Here is a 25,227-nt window from a genome sequence, read left to right as displayed (position 1 = left end):
GGTCTTCTGACTCCAAAGCCAATACTTTTTCCACTCATTAGAGCTGCCATGTACACACTTCCAAGAGAATCCACTACCTTCCATTCTGTTCAGCAGAAGAATCAAAGCTTCAAACAGCCTTAGAAATAGGCTGTATATAACCAAAAAAAACCTCCTTTGAGAGGTCTTTATTAGGAATAGTGAGCTACAAAGCCATTGTAGATTCTGTAAGCCTTGCCTCTAACCGAGGCAATGTCCTGGACTGCATCTGGACATTAGGTAGAGTCTGCACCATTCATGTAAAATCAAAAATCATGGAGCTCCTGAATTTCCCAGCACAGGGCTCAGGCCAAATAACAACATAGCACAAAGCCTGCTCTCTCACCCAGCCCCAGGGCTTATACTGAAGAAGGAACACTCAAGGGAATGAACGTAATGGAAGAGTAAGGGCCTGTAAGTCATGTGTTCACAGAGGCTCTGGCTCAGCATGAAGCAGAATAAAATTTAAAAACCAGATGAAAAGTTAATATAGCCCAAGCTTAAACTCATTTTTCATTAGTATTCCTAGATCCTCCAAAGCATAGGTAGATAATGAAAAGGATTCAACAAGAGGAAAAATAAGAATAATCCAGGCTTCAGGCCCTTGGATTTAATATCTGAACAAGATGAGGATTAATTTGAGCAAGCAGCATCTTTTTCTGTCTCCCCTTACCCGGGGGGTGGTAAACTTAAGCATTTTGAAAAGATTCTTTATCATAAGCAAAGCTGACAGGGACACCTGATGAGAATGATAATTAAATCAAGAAGTAAATAAACACCTGGATCAATGTTCTTTACTTTTCATGACTGACTTAAGAAAAAAGGTTGCCTTATAAAGGGGGATATTTCTCTCTTCCAACCATAAATATAGGGTAGCTTCATAAGGTTTTCACTTCTTTAAAAGTTATTTTGCTTCTCAACAAATGCCAGTTAGCCACCTTCTATGTGTTAGTGTGTGGTTTGGCGGGAAAGGATGGTAGAAAGAGAAAGGACACCATCCCTATTTTCAAAGAGCTCAAAGTCTGGTACCTGAGGCCAAGCACAAAATGTTGTGATTTTTTTTTTTAAGTCAGCAAGTTATGTTCTCAATTATGAAAATACCAAATGTCAGATTCTTCTCCAGTCCAAGCAATCATGTAAAATGAACTAATTCTTCTGAATCAGACTTTTTTTAAATGAAAAGTATGACTGTTGAAGCCTTTCCTTTTAATGCCAACATTATTAGAACGCAGAGGAGAACACAAGGTCAATTCTCTGTGCTCCATACTTTTCCCAGGTTCTAACCACTGTCCAACAGAAATATAATGTGAGCCACGTATACAACTTAAAATTTTCTAGCCACCACATTTTAAAAGAATATTAAAAAGAAATTTATTTTACAAATAGATACAAAATTTTATTCTTTCAGCATGTGGCAGAAGCCACATTTCAACTGCTCAACAGCCACACGTGGCTAGTGGCTGCCATACTGGACAGCACACCTCCAACTTCTCAACCTTCACCTAACAGAGTGAAACATTTGTTGCAGAAAGGTAACAAGTTTTGCAATAGCTATTAAGATACTCCACTCCCATGGGCAGACCCAACTCACCCAATATTGCAAAGTACTTCTCTCAACCTTATACCTCGAGACCAAGAGATTGTAGGTCACTGTGAAAGCAAATGCAAGAGAGAGAAAATGCTCCATCTCATATGTGAGGATGAGGAAAACCAAAGAGGACCAAGGATTATGCCCAACAAGATAGCAACTTAGGGCTTCCCTAGTGGCGCAGTGGTTAAGAATCCACCTGCCAGTGCAGGGGATACGGGTTCGAGCCCTGGTCCGGGAAGATCCCATATGCCACAGAGCAACTAAGCCTGTGTGCCACAACTACTGAGCCTGTGCTCCAGAGCCCGAAAGCCACAACTACGGAGCCTGCGCACCACAACTACTGAAGCCCACGCACCCAGAGCCCGTGCTCTGCAACAAGAGAAGCCACCGCGATGAGAAGCCCGCGCACCGCAACGAAGAGTAGCCCCCACTCGCCGCAACTAGAGAAAGCCCGTGCGCAGCAACGAACACCCAACGCAGCCATACATACATACATACATAAATTTATTTTTAAAAAAGTAGCAACTTAGCCACTCTACCCACTGGGATACTGATATCATCACATAGAGGACCTGAGATTCTACCCTCAAATCTTTTGTGTCTTGAATCAAGTTTGTTTTCCAACTCTAGTCATCAGTACTCCTCTTCCCAACCTGACTGTGTATCCTCTGAGAATAAGACAAGGTAGGTAAAAATTCAGTAAATATGCAATGCGTCAATGAAGCTACAGAAAAAAAGAAGTGAGAAACTCTTCACCTTTTCATATCTTCTGGTTTGGGTCCGTGAATATGGAAGATTCCGTTCCCTTGTAAAATGCTAAAGGGCTCTCCCTCTATCACTTTTTCCCCCAAGATAGGAAGGAGGATGATAATGGCTGGCATCCATGAAGCCACGCCAATCAAGGAGAAGGATCATCTCCAGAAGTCTGGCAGAGCCCATCTCTCTCTCTTTCCTGCCTTCCCTAGTGTTCTCCTTTCTGTTGGAGATTTGGTTTCTAAGGTGGGCCCCAATCCCTGTGTTGTTCACTGGGTAAGAATGCACAAAACCAGCACCATCGTTCAACTCTCCTCACAGGCAAGGCCCAGGGTTGGGACTGGAGAAATGTTGAAGCCAGCCCCAAGACTAGCCTCACGTCGGAACCACATTTTCTAGCTGAGCTTTGGCAGACACTTGCTTTAGGAGTTTTGCACTTCTGTTAGAATGAAGCTGGTAGTTTGAAGACTAGTCAGCGATGGTCACCACTGTCAAGATGTCCGAGTGTTAACAGTCCCAGGCAAATAGTCTTTAGTTAAAACATAATAAAACAAAACTGATCAACAGCAATGTTAACATCCGAGTGTTAACAGTCCCAGGCAAATAGTCTTTAGTTAAAACATAATAAAACAAAACTGATCAACAGCAATGTTAACATCTTAGTGAGAGGTCACGTTAATATAATGTAGTCCCTGATATGAAGCCATGAGAAGGGCTTTACCTCTATGGTGGTCTTCCCCAAATCCACAAGCCTAGTCTAATTATGTGAAAACATCAGAGGGACATTCTGCAAAATACCCTGCCCAGTACACTTAAAAAGTGCCAAGGTTATAAAAAGCTAGGAAAGGCTGAGAACGGTTACAGACAGGAGACTAAGAAGACATGATGACCAAATGCAGAGTATGCTGAACTGGAATGTGGAACAGACAAAAAGCATTAGTGGAAAAACTGGGGAAATCCAAATAAAAGTTGTAGATTAATTAATCACGTGAACTGATGATACTTTCTTAGTTTTGATAAATGTACTTTGGTTACGTGAGCTATTAACAGTAGCAGAACCTGGGCGAAGTGTATAAAGGAACTTTCTACTCTTTTCGTAACTCACCAAACAGAAACAGGTAAAAATTACTGGGGAAATGAACACCCTCAGGCTGCTTCCAGCCGAACCAAAACTCGATCAGGAAAAGAGCTGACGACACTGAACTACGAAAAAAGACATTACATAAAGTGACTTCTTGCTTTTTGTTGTTCTTATAATAAATTAAAAAAAATTTCCAATTAGTTAAAAGATTCACTGCAAGCTAGAAATTAGCTGAATTAAAAAGACTTTTTTAATTATAAATAAAGGAATAGAATGTGAAAGGACAACTTGGCCAAAAAGAATATTGGTAACTGAAAAAGTCACATGTTTGCTAATTATTGAAATTTTTAATTTTATATTTGGAACGGCATTATATAGGGAATCATCTTCCCAAATCATGTTTGAAAGTTTCAAAGATTATATTGGCTCTGTTTTACTGAAAAAGAGTCTGTCTCCATCTGTGCTAAGAAGAAAAAATGCTTAGCCAACACATTCACAGGGTTTTCAGATAGCAGTGTGTCCAGACTTTTTAGTTCCCATCCCAAGTGTCTGTGAAACTGTATAACCTAGGCTGGAAAAAATCCTTTTCAAGGAATCATGACACTTTTTTTTTTTTCAAATTTTTCTTTCAAAAGTCAGTTTTTCTTCAACCCAGTTGACTTGATTCGCCAAACCAACCAAAGTCTAAAGCATAAGAGAAACTAAATTATACCATCTTCTATAGATAGGCAGATAGGGAGGGAGGGAGGGAGGTGGGGAGGAGAGTAGACAGAGGGAGGAAGGAAGGGAGTGGGAAAGGGAGAGGGAAGGAGGAGGAGAGAAAGGGAGAGGGAGAGGGGGAGAGAGAGAGAAAGAGAACAAGAATAAAAGCTAAGACTGTCTGAGCCCAGTATGTAAGCTGAAGTCCTCCATTAAAGGAAAAGGACTTTTGGAAACATTTTACTCCTTCCCGAAGCCTTGGCACTGTAACAGGAATATCAACATATTCACTGAGAATTTTTTTAGCCCTAGTTTTAGAAAAATGTTTTCCCTTCAACAAAGGTAGTGAGTGTTATAGAAACCAAGTCATGAAGCCCAACACTTTTTGGATGAGGAAACAGTGAAGCTAAAACAGAAATGGAATTACACAAATCAGCTCTTTCCTGTCAGAACCCCTCCTAAACACTCCTTCAGATATTGAACCTTGAATTAAAAAGCAAGGCCCAAAACAATTTTTTTTTTTTTAAAGGCAAGTATTGTGAACAAAGTGTCATGCTAATGGCAGGATATGGAGACAAATGAAGAAGACAAGGCCATCCCCGACCCTAAGGAGCTTTAGAACCACTCTTACACTCCTTGGAGGGCATGTGGAGGGCTTCCTTGGAGATGGCTCTTCTCTGAGGATACTGTTTTCCCTGCAACCTCTCTGTTTGTGTCTGCCTGTCTTCTCACACTCCAGATACACAGGGTTCAAAGCCACTGCCGGTATTTTTCTAGTCATTCCTTCACTATCACACACCCTGGCGCTAGCCTCCTATTCTCCCACCTCTAACTTTTACTTATACTTTTCCACTGAGACTTCCAGTTCCTAAGATCGTCTCTTTCCTCCCTGGGCACCATCCCTTCATGGCAGCATTTTTTTTCCTGGTTTAAGGTAGAGCCCACGTACTACATTTCAGGCATTATTTTGGCCCTTTATCTGTCCTAACCATCCCCAGTGTTGGATAAATACAACAATCTGCCTTCCCTGGTCTCACACCTAGTAAACATAACCTTAACAGACTAAATTATCGACAATGCAAAAATAACTTCAATAACAACCCTCTCGATTTACAGTGTAGAACTAATGAAGCATTTCCTTACTTATTAACTCATTTGATTCCCACCACCCTAGTAAACAGGCACAAGAGAACTGGATGCCCATTTAACAGAGGGGAAGCAACCTCTACCAACGGCTCACAGGAAAATTCTGGCACTGCTGAAACTGGGACCCAAATCTCCTCATATGTGACCCAAGGCGATTTCCGTTATCCCAAGGTTCTAAGATCCCCTGAACAACAAAAGACACACCAGGAACGGAGAGGACAAATCTTAACCTACACCAGAATTAGACCAGCATTTTTAGTTGGTTTAGAAAGGGGGGAAAACTCAAAGAAAAAAGTTCTCCAACTGATTCTGGTAGAGACGATTAGCAGAAATATCTTGTAAAGAACGTGGGTGTCCTGGAAGACTCATCGTCGTCGTCATTATAATTTCTAATTATGCTATGTGGGCAGGTGTCCGTGCAGCAGAAACACCATTGGCACCCAGATTAGCAATTTCATCAGGAGACTAGAAACTTAGTCTGCAGTTCTTAGACCTCAGAGCCTGAATCACAGCTTTCCCCTCCAGGATCAGCAAATAAACTGCCTATGCCTTAGCAAGGATTGTTAAGCCTGCCGAGAGAGGTCATCAAATATCAGGTCCATCAAAAAGCACACACTGGTGCAAAGTACAGGAGGCCTCCCGGGAGCCCAGAAATACCACTAAATGCAGAGACAGAAGGCCGGAGTTGTAGTCCCACTTTATGCCTCTAATTCACTGAGTAACTTCGAATGAATCATTTGCCTTCTTTGCACTTTTGTTTTTCATTCTCATCTGAAAATTGAGACTTTTTGAACTTAAACTATGGTTTTCAAATGAGACATGGGAGGAGGTCAGGAGGGAAAGCGGCCAGCAGTAGGGTTTTGGGCTTCCCTGGCTCTGTGCCCTCCCCTCTACTATAGCAGGTGTGTTTTCATCATTTTACATTCTGGACTTGGGCCTGTCTGCAAGATTTAGCTTGAACAAAGGACCCAAGTCCACAAAAATCATGTGCATGATCTCTGATAACTCGTCAGCTCTCACATTATGATTCTACTCAAATATATTTTCTCTGGGCTAATCTTTACAAAATTCTTTTTACTCAGGTTTATTTGATTTGGGGGAAATTGTATTGGTAGACTTTAAAAATAAATCTACCAATAACATACGCTGAAAACAGAACGTGAAGCATGTCTAGTATTTTCTCATGCCTCCACATTAGTAGATACCGAGAGAGAATGTCCAAAGATGGCAGAGATGAACTAGAGCAACAGGAGAGAACCAGCCACAGATCCCATAATTATTTTATAGGGTTATTTATTCATACAAAAATATTTCTTAAGCACTTGCTATGTGATAGGTGCTATGGTAGGCTCAAAATGAACAAACAGACAGGTTCCTATCCTCGTGATGCTTACATTATAATTGGATCTGGTATTTTAGAAAATTGTACATAGCCAAATAACTAAATCAAAAACAAAATGTATGGCATACAGCTAGAGAAATGTGTAAAGAAAAATGTATTCCTTATTTATATGAACAAGAAAACAGAAAGGAAAATACGTGAATTAAGAGTCAAGCTCGGGCTTCCCTGGTGGTGCAGTGGTTGAGTCCGCCTGCCGATGCAGGGGACACGGGTTCGTGCCCTGGTCTGGGAAGATCCCACCTGCCGCGGAGCAGCTGGGCCCGTGAGCCATGGCCGCTGAGCCTGCGCGTCCGGAGCCTGTGCTCCGCAACGGGAGAGGCCACAACAGTGAGAGACCCGCGTGCCGCAAAAAAAAAAAAAAAAGTCAAGCTCAATTAGGAAAATGACAACAAAAACCTAGTCACAACAGAAGAAACATACTACTGAAGATTTTAAAGAGAAAATAAAGAGTGGTACAGCCAATAATAAATGCAAGAACTGTTTTTTGAATGAATAATAAAACTTTTGCTAAACTAATCAAAAGGAGGATGGGGGGTGGACAAAACCATGAAACTTTAAATAATAATGTGGAAATAACCATAAACAGAGAGGAAATGAAAATGATTACAAGAAATTATTTAACTCCATGCAAATAAATTTGAAATAGGTGACTTTCCTAAAATACAATTAACAAAAGTGGCCACAGAAAAGATATAAAAGAAAATCAGTCAAATTACTATAGAAGAAATAAAAAGTTTTTAAAAAGCAAACACCTCCACTGCTCTAAAAAAGGTGCCAGGTCAAGGCAGTTTCACAGAGGAATTCCAACACACTTTTAAAGAACAGATCATATAAATGTTATTTAAACTATTTCAAAAAGGAACAAAGAAAAGAAAAGCTTCCAAATTATTTTTATGATGATTTAAGTATAACACTAATAGTAGAATCTGACAATGCAAATACACACACATATACACAAACATATTTTGAAACAGTCTCTTTTATGAACATTGATGCAAAAATTGTTAATAAATCACCGAGATCTAAATTTCAACAACACTAAAATAAAATAAAATAAAATAATGCACAAACTGTTACAAAGTGGATATTATTCCAAGAACACTAGCATGATTTCCTGTTTGAAAAATGTGTTTATATATTTCACCAAATTTATAGGATAAAAGAGAAAAACAACTCTCTTCTTAGAAAAGAGAAAAGGAGACAATGTATGATTATTTCCATAGTTTCCAAAAAGGTATTAGATAAACATTTAACAAGGAGTCTCCACTTAAAAAAATAAAAATAAGAAAACACTCTCAGAATAAGGATGGATAGTTTTTAACACAATCTATTTCTCAAAACAAAACCCAACATCACAATGAACAGGGAACATTATGAGCATTCCCATTAAAGTCAGAAAGAAGAGGTCATTCACTCTAACACTAACACTGCTATTTTATATTCATTCTTCTCTGGGTACAGACAATATAATTAGAAAAAAGCTGTGAGTTATAAAAATTAGAAAGAGGAAGGTAAATTATGGGCAGATTATATGATTACTTAACAAGAAACTAGAAAAAATTTAATTATTCAAGTAATAAAAGAATTTAGTAAAGCGACTGTGTAGAAAAAATACTGAAACCAAGAGGCTACACACACACACAATTAGTTAGATGGTATAAGAAATTTCCATTAACTAGAGCAAACAGAAAATACCTAGGAAAACAAACCTAGAAGAAACATGCATGGTCTACATGAAATATTTAAACGCTCCTAGGGACACAAAAGAAGACTTCAACAAATGGAAAGGCATAGTGTTCTAATAACAAGAAATAACAAATTTATAATGCATAATGTATGAAGTTAATGAATAAATTTAGGGCAACTCCCATAAAAATGTCAACAGGACATTACTTTTAAAACTGGACTAGTTCATTCTAAAGTTCATGGAAAAAATAAACAAGTGCTAAAAGACAAAAACTTGGGATAAAAAGGAACTAATCAGAGTGAAGTAGCACCATCAGATAACAAAACATTACACAGCTACAGCAATTGATAATGATGCATGAAGTGACAGATGAATGCAACAGAAGGCCCCCAAAATGAGGCAAATTCCTAAGTATTAAATATTTAAGTACTTAAGCACTAAAGTACTTAATATATAATAAAGGTGGCTTTTCAAATCAGTGTGGAAAAGATGGACTATTCAGTAAATAGCTTTTGGACAGGTGGATCTGAAAAAATATAAAAATGGATCCCTACCTCACATCTTTTACCAAAATGTAATTTCAATGAATTGGTGATGAGAGACAGAGAGGCAGAGAGAGACCAGATGAAACAACCAGAAGGAAAATTAGAAGATTTTTTTAAATAAAGTGGAAAAAGCATTTCAAAGTGTTACACAAAACCCAAAAACCATAAAACCAAAAGGTTGAACTGACTATATATATTTTTTAAATTTTGATCTGTAAGTTAAAAAGACAAATGCAAAATGGCAGGGTATTGCTCCTCCTATCACAGACTAAGGGTTCATCTTCTTAACTGTAATAAATCAATAAGCAAAAAATCCAACAATACAATAGAAAGGGAGGCAAAGGGCAGTTCACAAAAAAAGGAAATACAAATGGGGATAATCTATTTAAAATGATGTCCAAAAATCACTAAACAGAAATATAAATTAAATCTACAAGATACCAGATACAAGATACTGATACAGAAATCATCTAGATATATGATTATATGAAAAAAGCAAGATGCAAAATAATGCGTGTAGTATGCTCCCCTTTGTGTAAATATTCTATATACATTGGGATATAAAGGAATATAAGTACTTATATATGCTTGTTTATACCCAGTTTATTTCTACAAAGGGACATAAGGAACCGATAACAGTGTTTGCCTCTTGGGGGGGGGGGGTGAGGGCAGAGTCAAGAGATAAGACATTGATAAGAGTAAGATTTGCTTTTCATTACATGCATTTTTGTAACTTTTTAATTGTGTACTATCTTTTTGTGTTGATTCCTCAGATTAATTTTTAGTTTTCTTTAGAGAAAGTCTGACCAACAATGCATCAGTGAGAACTTCAAATGGAGGGGAAGGAAGCCTGCTAGATGGCCAGCAACCTTCAGACTCTGCAACTGAACAGGGTACAGCGGAATGAGAATGACAAAGGTGTCAGGGTTTGAAGCCTAAAGCAGCTACTTAATAGCTTTGACTTTGGGGAAGTGCTTTATTCTTGCAATACCTCAGTTTCTACAGCTGTGAAACAGAAAGCTAAGATTCACACCTCAACAGAGCTGTGGTGAAAATTAAATAAGATAACAAGTATAAAGCTCTTAGCCCAAGGTCTGGCAAGGAATATATGTTCAATAAACGTTAGCTCCCCGTACTATAAGGACCATTCCTGAATTAATAGTAACGATAATAATAATAATCTTTCTAGTGCTGTTCTGCTCAACCACATCCATTCAACCAAACACCCACGCCCCACCCCCTGGCCTCAGCTTCCCTTCCCACGGCCACGACACCCCAAGTCCCCATGAAGCAAGAGTTGAATAAATAATCACCAATTTTAAATACTACTCAGGAGAATGACTGGAAAACATCTATTTCAACTCCCACATTTCAGTGAGAAATGAGCAGAGGCCAGCTGTGGTTAAGTGGCAGTCCCAAGGGATGAACACTCAAGTCCCTGACCTCCATTCCATGGACTTTTCACCACATGTCATGTGTTGGCAAGGAATGGGCCTCTTTCCCTCAACTCCACTGTTCTCTCATTTTTAAAGGGTGCTTTGTTTTACCTCCAGAGAGCTCCCTTTTTACTCTATAGCACACCCCTCAATCCGGCATCTCTGGCCTCTCTCTCCTAGTAAACTTGAATAGTCCCAATACATACAAAGTCATCTTGTGTCGGGATGCTCACACACATTAGAGGACAAAATTACCCTTCTTGCAGCGTCATAAACGGCCAACTTTACCAGTCCTCCAGAAAAGGGAGAAAAAGAAACAAATAGTCTTAAGAAATGCAGTCCCCTTCCCCTAGAATGTGATGACTTAAAGATGGCTAGTCAGAGACCACGCATCCTCTGCGTACTGGGGTTTGTTAGCGGGGATGGTGGTGGGGAGGATTTTGTTTGTTTATTTTGTTTTATTTTTCTTTCTGTGTTGGGTCTTTGAGAAAGATTCTATTATGGTTGCTATCAATTCTCATTTAGAGAAATAAGGACAACGGTATTAATAATGAAACAAAAGTACTCCTTTTTACTCTCTGTGGTCTGCAAGGAGTTTCATATTCCACTCAGATCAGAACTCCATGTTTTACTGATGTGAAAGTGTGTGGTTTTTGCGATAGCCAAGTTCTTCTAATATTCAACTTTCTGTTGTTTCTTACTTGCGACTTACAGTAAACGAATCCCAATTTTTCCCCTTTGTCAAAATCAGCCCATTTTCAAAACAACAAGGCCACCTCAGACATGGCGCTTTTCATGAATATCACAGAGGCATGAGCCTATTCAGACCCAGTTTATTGCATTAAACAATCTTAACTATGAAACAGATTGCCCAAATTGTATCTTTGGGCTCCACGGAACATAACTCTTCTGGAAAAGCACAGAAGGAAGTCCAGTCCTGCCTTTGCTTTTCTCCCCTTTCCCCCAAAGTCCTCTCAACCTTCACTTTTGGCTACATTTGGACAGAGAAAGCAGGGATGATCATTCTACAAGAGGAGAAAAAACACTGCTGCCATCGCTCCCTTCATCATCATCCTTACCTTGGTTTCAGTGCTTTGTCTCGCATGGGGGCTTACTTCCCATCCTATCAAGCCTGGGAAATGAGGGGTCGCCAAAATGACACTCCCTCACTTTGTATTAGAAGAAACTTAGGCTCAGAAAGGGCAAGTGAATTGCCCAGAAGCTTCCAGCAAGAACTAGCAAGAAGAGGGCCTCAACCCAAGTTTTATCTTTGGGAAGCAAGATCTCCTCCACTCCCCACCCCGTCTGGGAGAGCGGCCCAGAGTCTCCCTCCATCCTGTGTACATCGCTGGCTCTTGGCTGCTTTGTCATGACAGGCTCTGACTCCATTAGCAAGGCTGTACCTGATGGCACAGCTGATCCTGTCAGGGTCGGTTTTGGTGGTTCAGTGCCAGGGCCACACCAGCGGTTAAGTATTTTCACTGTCACCGAGGTCCTTCAGCTGTCAGATGTGTCACAAGCAATTTGTTACTGTCATCGTTAAAGTCCTAAAGTTCCAAATGAATTGTTTTTATTTAGAAACTAGTGCTCTATCAAGGTTTATCCCTATGATGTTGTCGAGCACACTCCCACTGACTTTCTTAAATGGAAGAACGAGAGGCAGAGCTATAGTTAGGTCTCTACTTATTCCATGTAACCTCAGCCTGCCTTCCGCTGGTCACAGCCCATGGTGTTCTGTTATAGGAATATTATCTATTGTTAAGAGTCTGTGATGAATAAAGGCTGAGAACTACTGCTGTAGGTGGTGGGAGCAGAGTGACCTACAGAAGTTGGCTTTCCTAGAAAGAGAAGAGAATATCTGAATTCCCTGTAGACTGGGTAAACCTCTACCATCAATCCTGAACCTGTTCTATGGCCTGATCTTTGGGTAAAAAAAACTCAGAATGCCCTGCTTGTAATCCCTAGCTGTCTCACTAAAACACTGTACCCAAACAGGGTAAGATGAGTGTGTTACCTATGACTCAATTTACACTTACACTTACACACACACACACACCACAGAAGGGATCCAGTCCAGCACAGCAGATGAGCAAAAATGCCACACAGTCCATTCAGTACATGTCAAGACAATTTATCCTAACAACATACAAGTGATAAACAACAGTATTCCAAGTTTCAGTGAAGTCGGCATGACCATCACTGTTACCAGCTTCTCTCATAGAACCAAATATGTATTATCTGTCTTTTTCACTAGAATGTAAGTACCCCGTAATGAAGGACTGATTATTCATTCAAATTAATATTTAGGGCTTCCCTGGTGGCGCAGTGGTTGAGACTCTGCCTGCCGATGCAGGGGACACGGGTTCGTGCCCCGGTCCGGGAAGATCCCACATGCCGTGGAGCGGCTGGGCCCGTGAGCCATGGCCGCTGAGCCTGCACGTCTGGAGCCTGTGCTCCGCAACGGGAGAGGCCACAACAGTGAGAGACCCGTGTACCGCAAAAAAAAAAAAAAAAGAATATTAATATTTACTAAGTACCTACTATGTGTCAGGCACTAATCTAGATGGTGGGGATACAGCAAAAAATACCCAACTAAATTCCTGCCCTCATGGAGCTGACATCCCAGTGGTAAAGGCAAAAAATTCACAAACAGGTAAATGAACACATAACTTTCAGAGAGTAATTAACGCTCTAAAGAAAAATAAAACAGGGTACAGAAGGTCAGGAGTGCCTGATGTGGAGAGAGAGGTTGTTATCTATATTGCTTCTACCTCTAATCACCGATTTGGAGCTTTTTAAAAAATACCCATGCCTGGGTCCCAACCCCAGATAATCTGATTTAATTAGCTTGGAGGTAGCCTTGGGAAAGAGTATTTTGAGGGTACTCCAGTGATGCTAACATACAATCAAGTTGGAACCACTGGCCTGCTTGGTTTTGAAAATGAACAGGCCTGGGTTTGAAACTCACCGGTTACATATGACCTGTGTGATCTCAGGAAAGATACTTAATCTCTCTGAGCCTCAGTGTCCTTACCTATAAATTGGGATAACAATAGTAACAGTACCTCTGGGTTACTGTAAGAATTAAATGAGGGGCTTCCCTGGTGGCACAGTGGTTAAGAATCCGCCTGCCAATGCAGGGGACATGGGTTTGAGCCCTGGTCCAGGAGGATCCCACAGGCCACGGAGCAACTAAGCCCGTGCACCACAACTACTGAGCCCGCGTGCCACAACTACTGAAGCCTAGGGCCTGTGCTCTGCAACAAGAGAAGCCACTGCCATGAGAGCCCACGCACCGCAACGAAGAACAGCCCTCGCTCGCTGCAACTAGAGAAAGCCCACACGCAGCAACGAAGACCCAATGCAACCAAAAATAAAAATAAATTAAAAAAAAAAAAGAATTAACTGATATATGTAAAGTCCAAAGAAGAGTGCCTAGGACATGGAAGGGACTCAGGAAGTGTTAGCCATCATTTACTGTTACCTTTAACAGTTAAAAATATGCACAGAAGATGCAAACTGGAGGGCTGCAGGTCAAAGCAGGTCCTTAGATGGGTTCTGTTTGCCATGTGCAGTGTGGACTTTTAAAGCACTTTGTTGTTGTTTTGAGCCAAAGTTGATGTTACTGAGATCATAAGTTGCATTTTTCTCCTTCCACGAGAAAGTATCTCTTGCAATGTTTTAAATATATTTGAATGAGTTACCAACATTCGAAAACCTAAACACGTCACATAAAAAATCTGACTATGCATTCCTATGTGCAATAACTGATCAGTGCCAGGCAGCGCCACCCTTCTCAGAGACAGCCCTCTCAAGCTCTCCGTGTCCCCCATTACCCCCTTCAGCTCTCTCCCCAAGACACATGCTCAGACTGTGGCCAAGAACAAGTCCCATTTCATCAGCACACTTGCACTTTTATCTTACCTACGAAAAAAAGGAAAACAAAATATGTCCTGCTCCTAAGACTCTAAGACGGGAGAAGGAAGGCTAGATAAAAGGGCTTTGTGTTTCAAGCAAAGGGACCAGAAGCACTTCTTTGTGACAGTCAAGGATCTCTGTCTATGAACTGTGTCAATGCAGTGTGTCTGTGTCAAAAGCGAGAAACTTACACATCGTCTGCTCCCTCTTTTACATAACTCACATGACTCCGTAGGCAAATGACCTCTCGTATCCTGGGCACTGAAATAGGAGCTTGGCAAACATTAGCTCCTTTAATCCCACAACTCCAGGGGTTACTTTTCCATCACGACCATTTTCAAGATGAGGAAACCGAACCTTGGAAAGGATAAGCCAACAGTCTTGGGTCACATCAATAATAGATGGCAAAGTTAGGTATGGAACCAGAACCTTCTGACGTCAAAGTCGAAACTTCTTCCACCACGCGATGCTCCCTCCACCCAGGGAACGATTTAGTGTAATTTAACTACTGAGGTGAACAATAACTAGATGGGAAAATTCTTGGAAAGAACACTATTAGTTTAGAACAGGATACTCTCTCTCTGGCCAATATGCTTGCTGTCCATGCCACTGATGACGAAGGCCATCTGTGTCTTTTGGATGTTGCGAAACCTGCAGATGACACGATGAAACCTGCTCCTCTCTCTACCTTTTGTCCCCTGTAAAGATAGTTCTACTCTTAAATCTACAGCCCAACAGATTGCAAAAAACCCCAAAAAACAAAAACCATCACCTTGTGTGTACAGGTGTGTGTGTATGTGTTGTGTTGACAAAGATCAAAACCAGTGGCTAAAATGAAAGAGCAAGACACATTCAGGTTCATCTCAAACAATGTCTCTTGGCTAAAGCCTCCCTCGATTCACCTCATCAGAATTAACCTGCCTCCAGATTCCAGCACAGGTTATTTGTATCTAAGATTTCTGCATCACATTATATTTATGTGTTGTATGTCAACATCCCCACCAAACTAGAATTCCTGAGAGAACGAACCATCTTTTATTCACTTTTCTATTTCTATTTCTATTTCTATCCCCAATGCAGCCCTACCATCAATGTTATGCACAAAGCGTGGCACAAAGTCAGATGCAAAATAAGAAAATTACGTGAATACGTAAAATACGTGAATATGTAAAGATAAGACTGACCATTTTCTATCCATGTTTCTTTAAGTAAATGTATACTTAGTATGAGCACCTACAGAGCTAGGCTTTGTGGAGATGCAAAGATTAATTTTTTTAAAAGCTTTGATTCAAGATGCTCACCATCTCCTGGGAGAGACAAATGTACATATATAACCATAATGCAAAAGAAATAAAAATTAAGTCTCCTAAAGATATACAAACAAAGTTCTGGCAGTTGAGAGAAATGTGCAAGATATGAAATTCTCAGGAGTTTGCTATAATCTTTATTTTAAGTGGTCAATTAAAATATATCTTACCCAAATAAATATGCAATTTCTTTCTCTGATAATTTACTGACATTTCTTTTTTGAAGTTACTGACATTTAACTATCAAAAGAGCTGTTAAGAAAGGTCTCAGCCATAATGAGGAATTCAACTTTTTTTTTAAGGAAATTTAAGAGAAAGTATCTTTGTATTTCAGCAATTCTGTAAAAGCCTGACTTTTCTGACAATATAACTGCAAAGAAACTTGTGTCAAAACACACAAGAAACAAAAAGGGTGCTCAAGTTATTTCAAGTCTACAATTACTTGCTGAATACATGCTAAAGTGCCAGGAAATACGTTAAGCTCTCCAGGGAAACAGAACTCAGTGTTTATTTGGGGTAACAATGAGATACGGGTCCAAGAGAAGATATTAGGATATAACTGGATGATAAGTAGCATACAAGAGGTATGGGCAAAAGGCTATGAGAGTCAAGGGGAAGAGAAATTATGTAAACTAGGACCTTTACTGATAAATGTGGCATTGCACTATGACAAGAAAACTAAGTTGAATAACTTGGTATTTGCGTTACACTCCTGGTTCTGCCAATAATTTGGTGACAGAACTTAAGCAAGTCACTGCCTACGTTTTAGTTCAGTTTCCCCCATCATTAAAGAGACATATGGCCCTCCCAGTGGTCACAGTCTACAAACCTGGGCATTCAATTAAACGACCTTTTGAATTGGAGTTACAGCAAGAGAAAACAAGTTCTCTACTGTGTTGTTTGAATCCATTTGCCCTCTTAGATGTTTGCCAATCAAGAATTCAAAAGCAATAAATCTAGAAGCTACACGGAATTTGATGTTTTCATTATCATTTATACAACTGACTAAATTACATGCCATCCCATCATAAAGGCTAGAGTACTCCTACAAGATCAGTAGGGGACATATGAAGGTGGGCAGATAATTATGGTGGATATCTACCAGAGTTCCCCCTCCATTCTATGGGCAGAAGGTACAGGACAAATCTAGGTCCAGCTGCCATCAGTCAATACCGATTCTTTTGGAAGGAAAAGTAAAAATTTTATTTCCCATCAGAAATGACCCCAGTGTATCTTTCCTGTGTCATCTCCCACTACTACTTCCTTGCAAACCTTTATTCATAAGCTAGTATTGGCCAAACTTGCCTTACTAAATCAGAATTTCTAGGGAAGGTACTGGGAATCTGTATTATTAATAACAAGCAATTTCAATGATTAGGCAGGTCAGGGAAATCCTATTACAGTATACATCTAAACTACTCATTATTCATCACAAATGACCTGCTTCTTGTCAATGTGTGTGTTTCTTCTGCCTGCAGTGTGCTTCTCCCATCTCTGGCTGGTGACTTATATTTACCTATTCTTCAGGATCCAGTTAAAATACCACCTGATTCCTCTACTCTCATACATGTATTCTTATCTCCTCTCTTGGATTATGAACTCTTAGAGATCATAGGAGGAGTCTCATTCGTTCATTCATTAGTTCATTCACTCAACAAATATTTATTGAGTGTTTGGCATCTACCACATGCCAGGCACTGTTCTAGGCACTGGTGACATCGCAATGAACAAGACAAAGTTCACAATTTCATGGGCATTCAAGTACTGGAGTTGGCAAACTGTGGCCCACAGACCAAATGTGGCTCACTGCATGTTTCTGTTAAAGGTTGTACTTGAAACACGGCCACATTCAGTTTTTTACATGTTGTCTATGGCAGAGTTGAGTATTTTACATATTGTCTGATAGCAGAATGAGTAGCTGTGACAGAGACCACACAGACCACAGGGCTAAACTATTTACCACCTGCCCCTTTACAGAAAAGTTTGCTGACCCCTGTTCTAGTAGATCCCCACATAGCAGAGTGCCTGGTAGACGGTAGGCGCTAACAAATGCTGAGAGAATAAACCGAAGATGGAAAGTAAGAAATAAGATCATGTAAGGCCATGCCACTCTCTCACTTCATCCCAGCTTACCTTTCCCCCTAGAGGGGTGGGATAGGGAGGGTGGGAGGGAGACACAAGAGGGAGGAGATATGGGGATATATGTATATGTATAGCTCATTCACTTTGTTATAAAGCAGAAACTAACACACCATTGTAAAGCAATTATACTCCAATAAAGATGTTAAAAAAAAAAAGATCATGTAAGGCAGGTCCTATTGCAGAGCCTCTTTTACCTACGCTCTACCTTCATTCCTAGTGATGTCAAAATATTAATAATTAATAATTGACGATTTCTAGCATGTTATTAGCAATGTTACAGTTTAGGATGATAAAAAGAGAGGGGATAAGTTTTCAAACCTATAGAAAATTTAAGAACTAAATAAATTTGCTGTGTCTTCAAAAGTCGTGACTATTTCAGGTCCACCTGTGATCATACCGGCTGGTCTGGCAAAATATATTACAATAGCTGTTACGTCTGGCTTTCCAGAGCTTACGAAAGTTTGAGGAGAGTTGTTATTGTATTTCACTGGTTTGTCTGCTTCATTAGATGCATCTTGTGGATGGGAACTTTGTGTCTTTCGGATCAAGCTAAGAAGACTCATGTTAAATCAAACACAAACACAGAGCTGCACATGAGGAAAACCCCATTCTGTCAAAGAAGTCAAGTTTATAGATTCAGTCTTATATCCATATCCTCAGAACTGTCTTCTTTATCATGTCCATATGCAAACCCTCTCATCTTTCAAGAAAAGAACTGAAAACTGCAGGATCCTTTTCAGAGGCTGAGTTACTATAAAATTTAAAGTGGAGAGCTGACATACAGCTAAGGCTTTACAAGTCCTCAGCAGTGTCAGTGTGGTTTACTGCAAAGAGGAACAGTTTTAGAGTCAAACAAGTCTTAATTCCAAGAAAGCCGTGCCACTTGTTAACCATGTAAACTAGGAAAATTGTTTAGCTTCTTCAAGTCTCTGCCTCTTATCTACATAATGGGAATAATACAAGTTACATCACAGGGCTGATGTGAGAATTGAAGAAGATAGTCAAGTGCAAAGCAGCTTTCTTAGAACGAGAAGAAAATAGGTTTTCAGTAACAGTAGGTTCCTTTCTTCCCATTAACAAGTTCAACACAGGCCCCTACACCTCAAAAATACCCTTGTTTGATATATCTAAATCCCCTAAAAATGTTACAATACATTTATTAAGGCAATAAATTTGGAAAGATGTCATTTGCACATCTCTGACTTTTAATCCAAACTCAAGAAAAGTCTGTTCCCCTCTGAATTTACTACTCAAAAGCTATAGGGCTTCCCTGGTGGTGCAGTGGTTGAGAGTCCGCTGCCGATGCAGGGGACACAGGTTCGTGCCCCGGTCCGGGAAGATCCCACATGCCGCGGAGCGGCTGGGCCCGTGAGCCATGGCCGCTGAGCCTGCACGTCCGGAACCTGTGCTCCGCAACAGGAGAGGCCACAACAGTGAGAGGCCCGCGTACCACCAAAAAAAAAAAAAAAAAAAAAAAGCTATAATATAGCTCTTGTTTAGTCTATCTCCTGGTGACTGATTTCTAGCAAACTATTACTTGAAACAACATTCCCTAAAATGCAAATATACTAAGAACCCCCTGATGAGCATCATAGAATAGGTAATCAGGTCAGTTTTGAACATCCTCTCTGATTTCAAGGTGAAACAAAAATGGTCAAGTTTTAGTCATTTTCACTTTCTGGTTCTTGCACCCTTGATTCCTGCGACCCCCTTTGTAAAATGGAACAAAGAAATGCTCGTGCTTCCATATAGTCACCCTTCACTAGATATGGATAAAGATGAGCGATGGAGACGGAGAGAGGTAAGTGAGTGGGTAGATGAAATGGCCAGGGGAGAGATGATTAATTAGATGGATGCTTGGATGGATAAGCGGAAGGATGGATGGGTGGAGGCACGGACGTCAGGCAAATGTAGATGAGAAGATGCCACACAGACGTGCAGAAATTCATAAAGAGGCAAAGAGATAAATCTATGACAAAGAAGCTCAACCTCAGGACCGAAATACTAGCACAACTCTCTCTCTAGCCCACTGCTCCTTAAATCTCCATTCTTAAGACTATCCAAATGCTTCTCATCATTACATCATCATATTCAAATATATGGTAACCATAGTATTATGTATCTGCCCAGCAATGGAAATTGAACCCTTTGGGCAAAACAAATTGACCATATCCTCCTAGTAAGAGAAAATAAAAATTCTTCCAGAAGGCATCAAGCAACTTTTCTAATGCAGTACATTCATGAGACTACCCTTACTATGTTTCAATGTCTCTCTAATTAATGTTATGTTAATTAAGAGAAGGTGGCCTAATAGATTTTGTTACCGTCAGAATTTTCTCTAAATTAACAATTCACAGGTGTAATTCTACCTTAAAACTGAGATCATAACTAAAAGTACTGCTAAACTCCAGCCCAATATATATTACTATAGGATGAAGTGAAATACGTCAAATTCCTCTACTGTAAAAACAGTGTCAAGGGCCCCTGCCTTGTTTTAAAGCAAGTTTTCTTCTTGATAAACAGTCAGCACTTAATAATAGAAACAATGGTCAAATATATCACAATAAATGCAAACACAGCACTCACATAACGCAACATCATGCAGTGATTAAAATATGTACTTTTGAAGAATATTTAATGACATGGGAAAATGTTTACACTAAAGTATTACATAAAGGAAATGTATACAACTAAATATGTGTAACATGCTCCCTCTTTAAAAAAAGAATAGAGTGGTTATATGTGTAAAATAGAACGGTGGTTATCTCTGGATGATGGGTTATGGGGGGTTTAATTATCTTCTTCGTACTTTTATGAACTTTAAATTTCTAAAATGAGTGTATATAACTTTTATATCTGAAAAAGAAAAGTTTATTTGTTTTAGGAAAATGTCCAGCAGCTGTGCTAAGGTAACAAATAGGAAGGGTTTGTTTGATTTTCCTGTTTACATGGTATCTTCATATGCATTAGTAGCTCATCTGATCCATTCAACAATTCAGAGTGATGGGGTCAAGGATCCCCACCGACGAGCAGTCAACCTCATTTAGCAAAATGGGACAGAGCAGACCCAACTCAAGGTGTCCTGGTACAATATCGCCTTCTTTACAAGGTCCACTCATTTATCTCAGCAAAAGAGTCTTCTTTTTCAGGGATGTTTTTCTAAAGGGGCTCCAACCTTGTTTTGCTCTCCTCCCAACCCCAAACTGTCAACATGCTATTAAAAAAAAAAAAAAAAACTACACATATAAGCATACCTGGGCTGCCTAACACCTCACCCCAGAGTAGGAAGGGAATACTGTTCAAGAATGACTAAATGTCCCACTGTTGCTATTTTCAAAGCATATAAAGCCAATTATCCTAATGGGACCAGTCCAATCTATGAAGGGCATGTCCAGGCACAACTTTTTTAAAAGACACGGTCTGACCTAGATAAAGAAATCTGAGACAAGGATTTGAAAGCTGCTTAAGATGACAGAATACTGAGGGAGGCTTCGAGTCAGCAGCATCAAAGAAGCACCTCAGCTCAAATCTTGCTGGTCTTGGGATGACTCACCAGCACTGCTGTGATGCCTTCCTGCCCCATTCATCAGACAAGTTTTTTTCCATTAGATTTATTGCCGAGGTGCTCCCCAGTAAGGTGGTAAGATCAACTCTGCAGTTTTGGGTTTTTTTTCTTTCTTTCTTTCTTTCTTTCTTTTTTTTTTTTGGCTGCATTGGGTCTTTGTTGCTGTGCACGGGCTTTCTCTAGTTGTGGCAAGCGGGGGCCACTCTTCATTGCGGCATGCGGGCTTTCTCTTTGCAGTGGCTTCGCTTGCTGCGGAGCATGGGCTCTAGGTGTGCAGGCTTCAGTAGTTGTGGTGCACAGACTTCAGTAGTTGTGGCTCACGGGCTCTAGAGTGCAGGCTCAGTAGTTGTGGCGCACGGGCTTAGCGGCTCCACAGAATGTGGGATCTTCACAGACCAGGGATCGAACCCGTGTCCCCTGCATTGGCATGCAGATTCTTAACCACTGTGCCACCAGGGAAGCCCAACTCTGCAGTTTTAAAATAGGGGAGATATGACTGAAAAGTCATAACACTGATTCCACGTACTACACTCAAAAAAGCCCAAGGAGAGTAAAATGTCAGTTGAAGGAACACTGGCCTCCATTTCACCTCTACCACTAAGTAAACACACCAGAGTCTGTTCTGGATTTTTTACTAAAGAATTAGCTGATTCTGACAAAACCTGGTGTATTACTAAAGGCATAAGACAGATTAGTTAGGTGGGGAATATATAGAGGAAAAGGCTGGGCCTGCTTAGGGCCTGTGGGCAGGAATAGAGGTTGTTTTTGTAAAAAGGTTGAAACCTATAGAATAAGATAGAGCCTCATGATTGGCCTCATCTTTAGTGGGAATGAGTTAGAAACTCCTGCTCTCAGTCCCTGTGCTGTGGAAACTTCTAGAACAGAACCCATAGCACATACATGTGGGAACAACGAGAATGTTGTTGGGCAAAATAAACACTCATTTTGGGCATGAGCCTGGGGAATACAAGAAGTGGATGGTCAGGACACTGAGCCTTGGTTCCCTTGTAACATCAGCCAGCTTCCTCTCCACCTTCCTTGACTCTCTTTTCAGGCCCTGAGTTTGTCCTTCCCATCTTGGAATCCACAGCTTAAATATCTTTTAAAAAGCTTTACCTCTAGGCACTGCACAACATAAGTTAACTGAAAAGAGTAGATTTTAAGTTGGAGTGCCCACTGGAATTACCCAAAAAGGTTTTCAAAATGCAAATGCCCATGTCCATACCCAAAGATTTAGGGATGCAGACTGAAAATCTGAATTCTGATAAAACTTCCCTAAGGGATGCCGAGCCACAAATTCAGGTGAGAAACTATCGCTACAGGGAGCAATCACCAAACTGGGAACTCAGGAGAACCAATGGGAAGAAAAGCAATGGGGTACCTGGGCAAGTGTCCCCAGGAGGACCAAGTGGCCCATAGGTAACCCGCATTCACGGTGGACAAAGGGATGAAAGGAGGACCGGAGAGTAACCAGGGTAACAGACAGGTGCCCCATGGGAAGAGCAGTCTGTCCTGTCAAAGATCTCCAGACAAGAGGATCCACTTAGGAGACATGGAGTGAGATAAACAGGGAAATTTGGACAGGATGAAGGTTTTGCAGGGATGGGGATGGGTTTGCAAAAGGTATTCACCTCAAGAAGGCTAATTAATCAATTTATATAATATATTCAATTTACTATCTTGAAAACAGACAGGAGATAAAAATAGATGAGCATATCCTCTGCACATTTCTTTAAATATTGCTGTAACAACAACAGGATTCAGATGAACCCTGCATGGAAAGAAATTTGTCATCGGCCCCCAAGTCAGAGATGTATAATCCATCATGGCCACTAAATGTCTATGACAAACCTCTTCAGCCACAACAAGGTAGAGCGCTTAGCTAATTACAACTCCCTGATCCCTCTGGATGTCAAAACCAAGTCCAATTCATTTGCCTTATGAGTCCCTATAAACAAATCCTGTCACATCAATACGAAAGCCCCGATATAAAACAAAAGATTAATCTGGCTGATGAAACCTAGTCCAGGTGTGCTAGGATAACGATCTTCATATTTGTCTATCATTGTTTCATCTGTAAAATGGGAATAACAGACTTCTCTCCACAGTATAAAAAAGAAATAATACCCTAGGCAGTTGCCAAATAATGAAATACTTAGCTCTAATTGCTAAATAAATGAATTACATAATTAAGATCTACGTTTCCTTTGTTTTTCTAAAAGCAACATCTAGTTCCCAATTTGCATCATCAACCTATTCAAACCTGAATTTCAAGAATCCCTTCTGCTTTATCCAGAATTCCAAATATGGAATTTATCTATTTGATTAGATTCTCCCACTTCTGTTATCATTATGGAAGCTATGCCTTTACCCCGTGTATTTCTTTATCCTATGATATTCTCTGGAAAGAAGTCTGGGAGGGAAGCAAAGAGTCTGATATTCACGTGTGAGGTCTGAAGTTTAACACTGAGGCATGGTTGCTATTTCTGAAATGGGGGTTGATTCTGTGACTGATGGACCATAGACCCTGAGACCTGTTTACTCTAGTTTGAGTTATCTAAGTGTGTCCTTCAGTGTTTCCCAAATAGATGAACCAATCTGAATGACTGAATTACATTACTCTCTGCTCAGAAAACTGCCCCTCACTTCACAATACAGCTCTGTCCTTCCTTCCAGCCTCCCACTACTGCCCCTAAAAAAACTATGTTGGGATCTGGGTAAGAGTTGGGGGGGGGGGGTGAGGAACCTGGGGATGGTAGAACATCTCTTTTCTACCTTGCTTTATGCCCTTCCATGTTGGACTCTCTCCACCCCCCTTGTCCACAGGGAAGAAGGGGTGAGTTATCTAATTACTGACTCTGGAGAAGGAACTGGGCATGGGCAATTCAGCCCCTTCCTCCCAGTCTTAGGATGTACCTGACTGCGGGAAGCATACCCTCCCTGCCGCTCAAGGTGAGGAATTTCATAGGCCAAGTCCCCTACGGGGGAGTTTTCACAGGTAGAAGATACACGAGAGGAAGAGGGTAACTTTGATTCAGGAATGCTGTGTTAACAAGCCCACTGAGCTAACAGGCCTAAAGCCCATTCTCCAACTAGTCCTTATCTCCGGCTGCCTGACGCTGCATTACCTTCAACTGGTTTCTAGATGAACACACAAGAACAGGAGGCAGGATAGCAAATGGTGCTGGAACTGAGGCTTAAGGGCCAAGGCAGAGGCTACATTAAGCCTCAACGAACTCCCTCCAACCCCGACACATCATCTAGTCTGACCACAATGAACACACCCGATCTTGCACGCGACCTTGCACGGGGTACTTTGGGGCTTCTGCCTTCACTCACACTCTTCATTCATCCTCGAACTACCTTTCCAAATCCTTCGCTGGCCCCACCCGACCCCCAGGCCAGGATTACCTAGCCTTCTCAGATGCAGCCAACCTCAGGGACCTCTCCATTCCCTGAATCCTCACTGCTCATTCTCTCTTGGTCTTTATCACTCTGTAAGCACAGACATTTTTAAATGTAAGTCTAATCTCTGGGAGAGTCTTAGTTCCTTCACTGTCAAGTCCCAATCACCTCCTCCCCGTCACTGCTCCACTGGCAAAAGTTAACTAGTGTTTACTGAGAACTTATCATGTACCAGGCATGAAACTAAGAGCATTATGTTCATTACCTTGTTTCATCTTCCCTAGGAAGTAGGTACAGTTATCATTCTCTAGAAGGAACAGGGTCTGTGCTCCAAAAGGCTCATCATGCCAAGCACATCTCACTGTGTCTGGTGTAACTATGGGAGTCTTGCAGACTTGAGACAGAACAGCAGATGGGGATGGGAAATGAGACTCAGGGGGACTAAATTCAGTCCCAAACTGAGGGTTCCACCTTCACTGCCTTGACCTTGACCTTCACCTACACTTGCCCCTGGCTTTAAGGAGGAAAAGAA

The 25,227-nt window shown here is 40.7% G+C and overlaps 1 protein-coding gene across 12 annotated transcripts in view; it reads right to left on the bottom strand.

The window, feature by feature from the left end:
- LPP (LIM domain containing preferred translocation partner in lipoma) overlaps positions 1-25,227 on the bottom strand; it is a 701,187-nt gene that overhangs the window by 534,629 nt on the left and 141,331 nt on the right. The window lies entirely within an intron of this gene.

This window comes from Pseudorca crassidens, chromosome 5, assembly GCF_039906515.1.
Source record: "Pseudorca crassidens isolate mPseCra1 chromosome 5, mPseCra1.hap1, whole genome shotgun sequence".
NCBI classification, from domain to species: Eukaryota; Metazoa; Chordata; class Mammalia; order Artiodactyla; family Delphinidae; genus Pseudorca; species Pseudorca crassidens.
The sequence above is the reverse complement of the archived record's forward strand: the minus strand, read 5'-3'. Positions and strand labels throughout refer to the sequence as shown.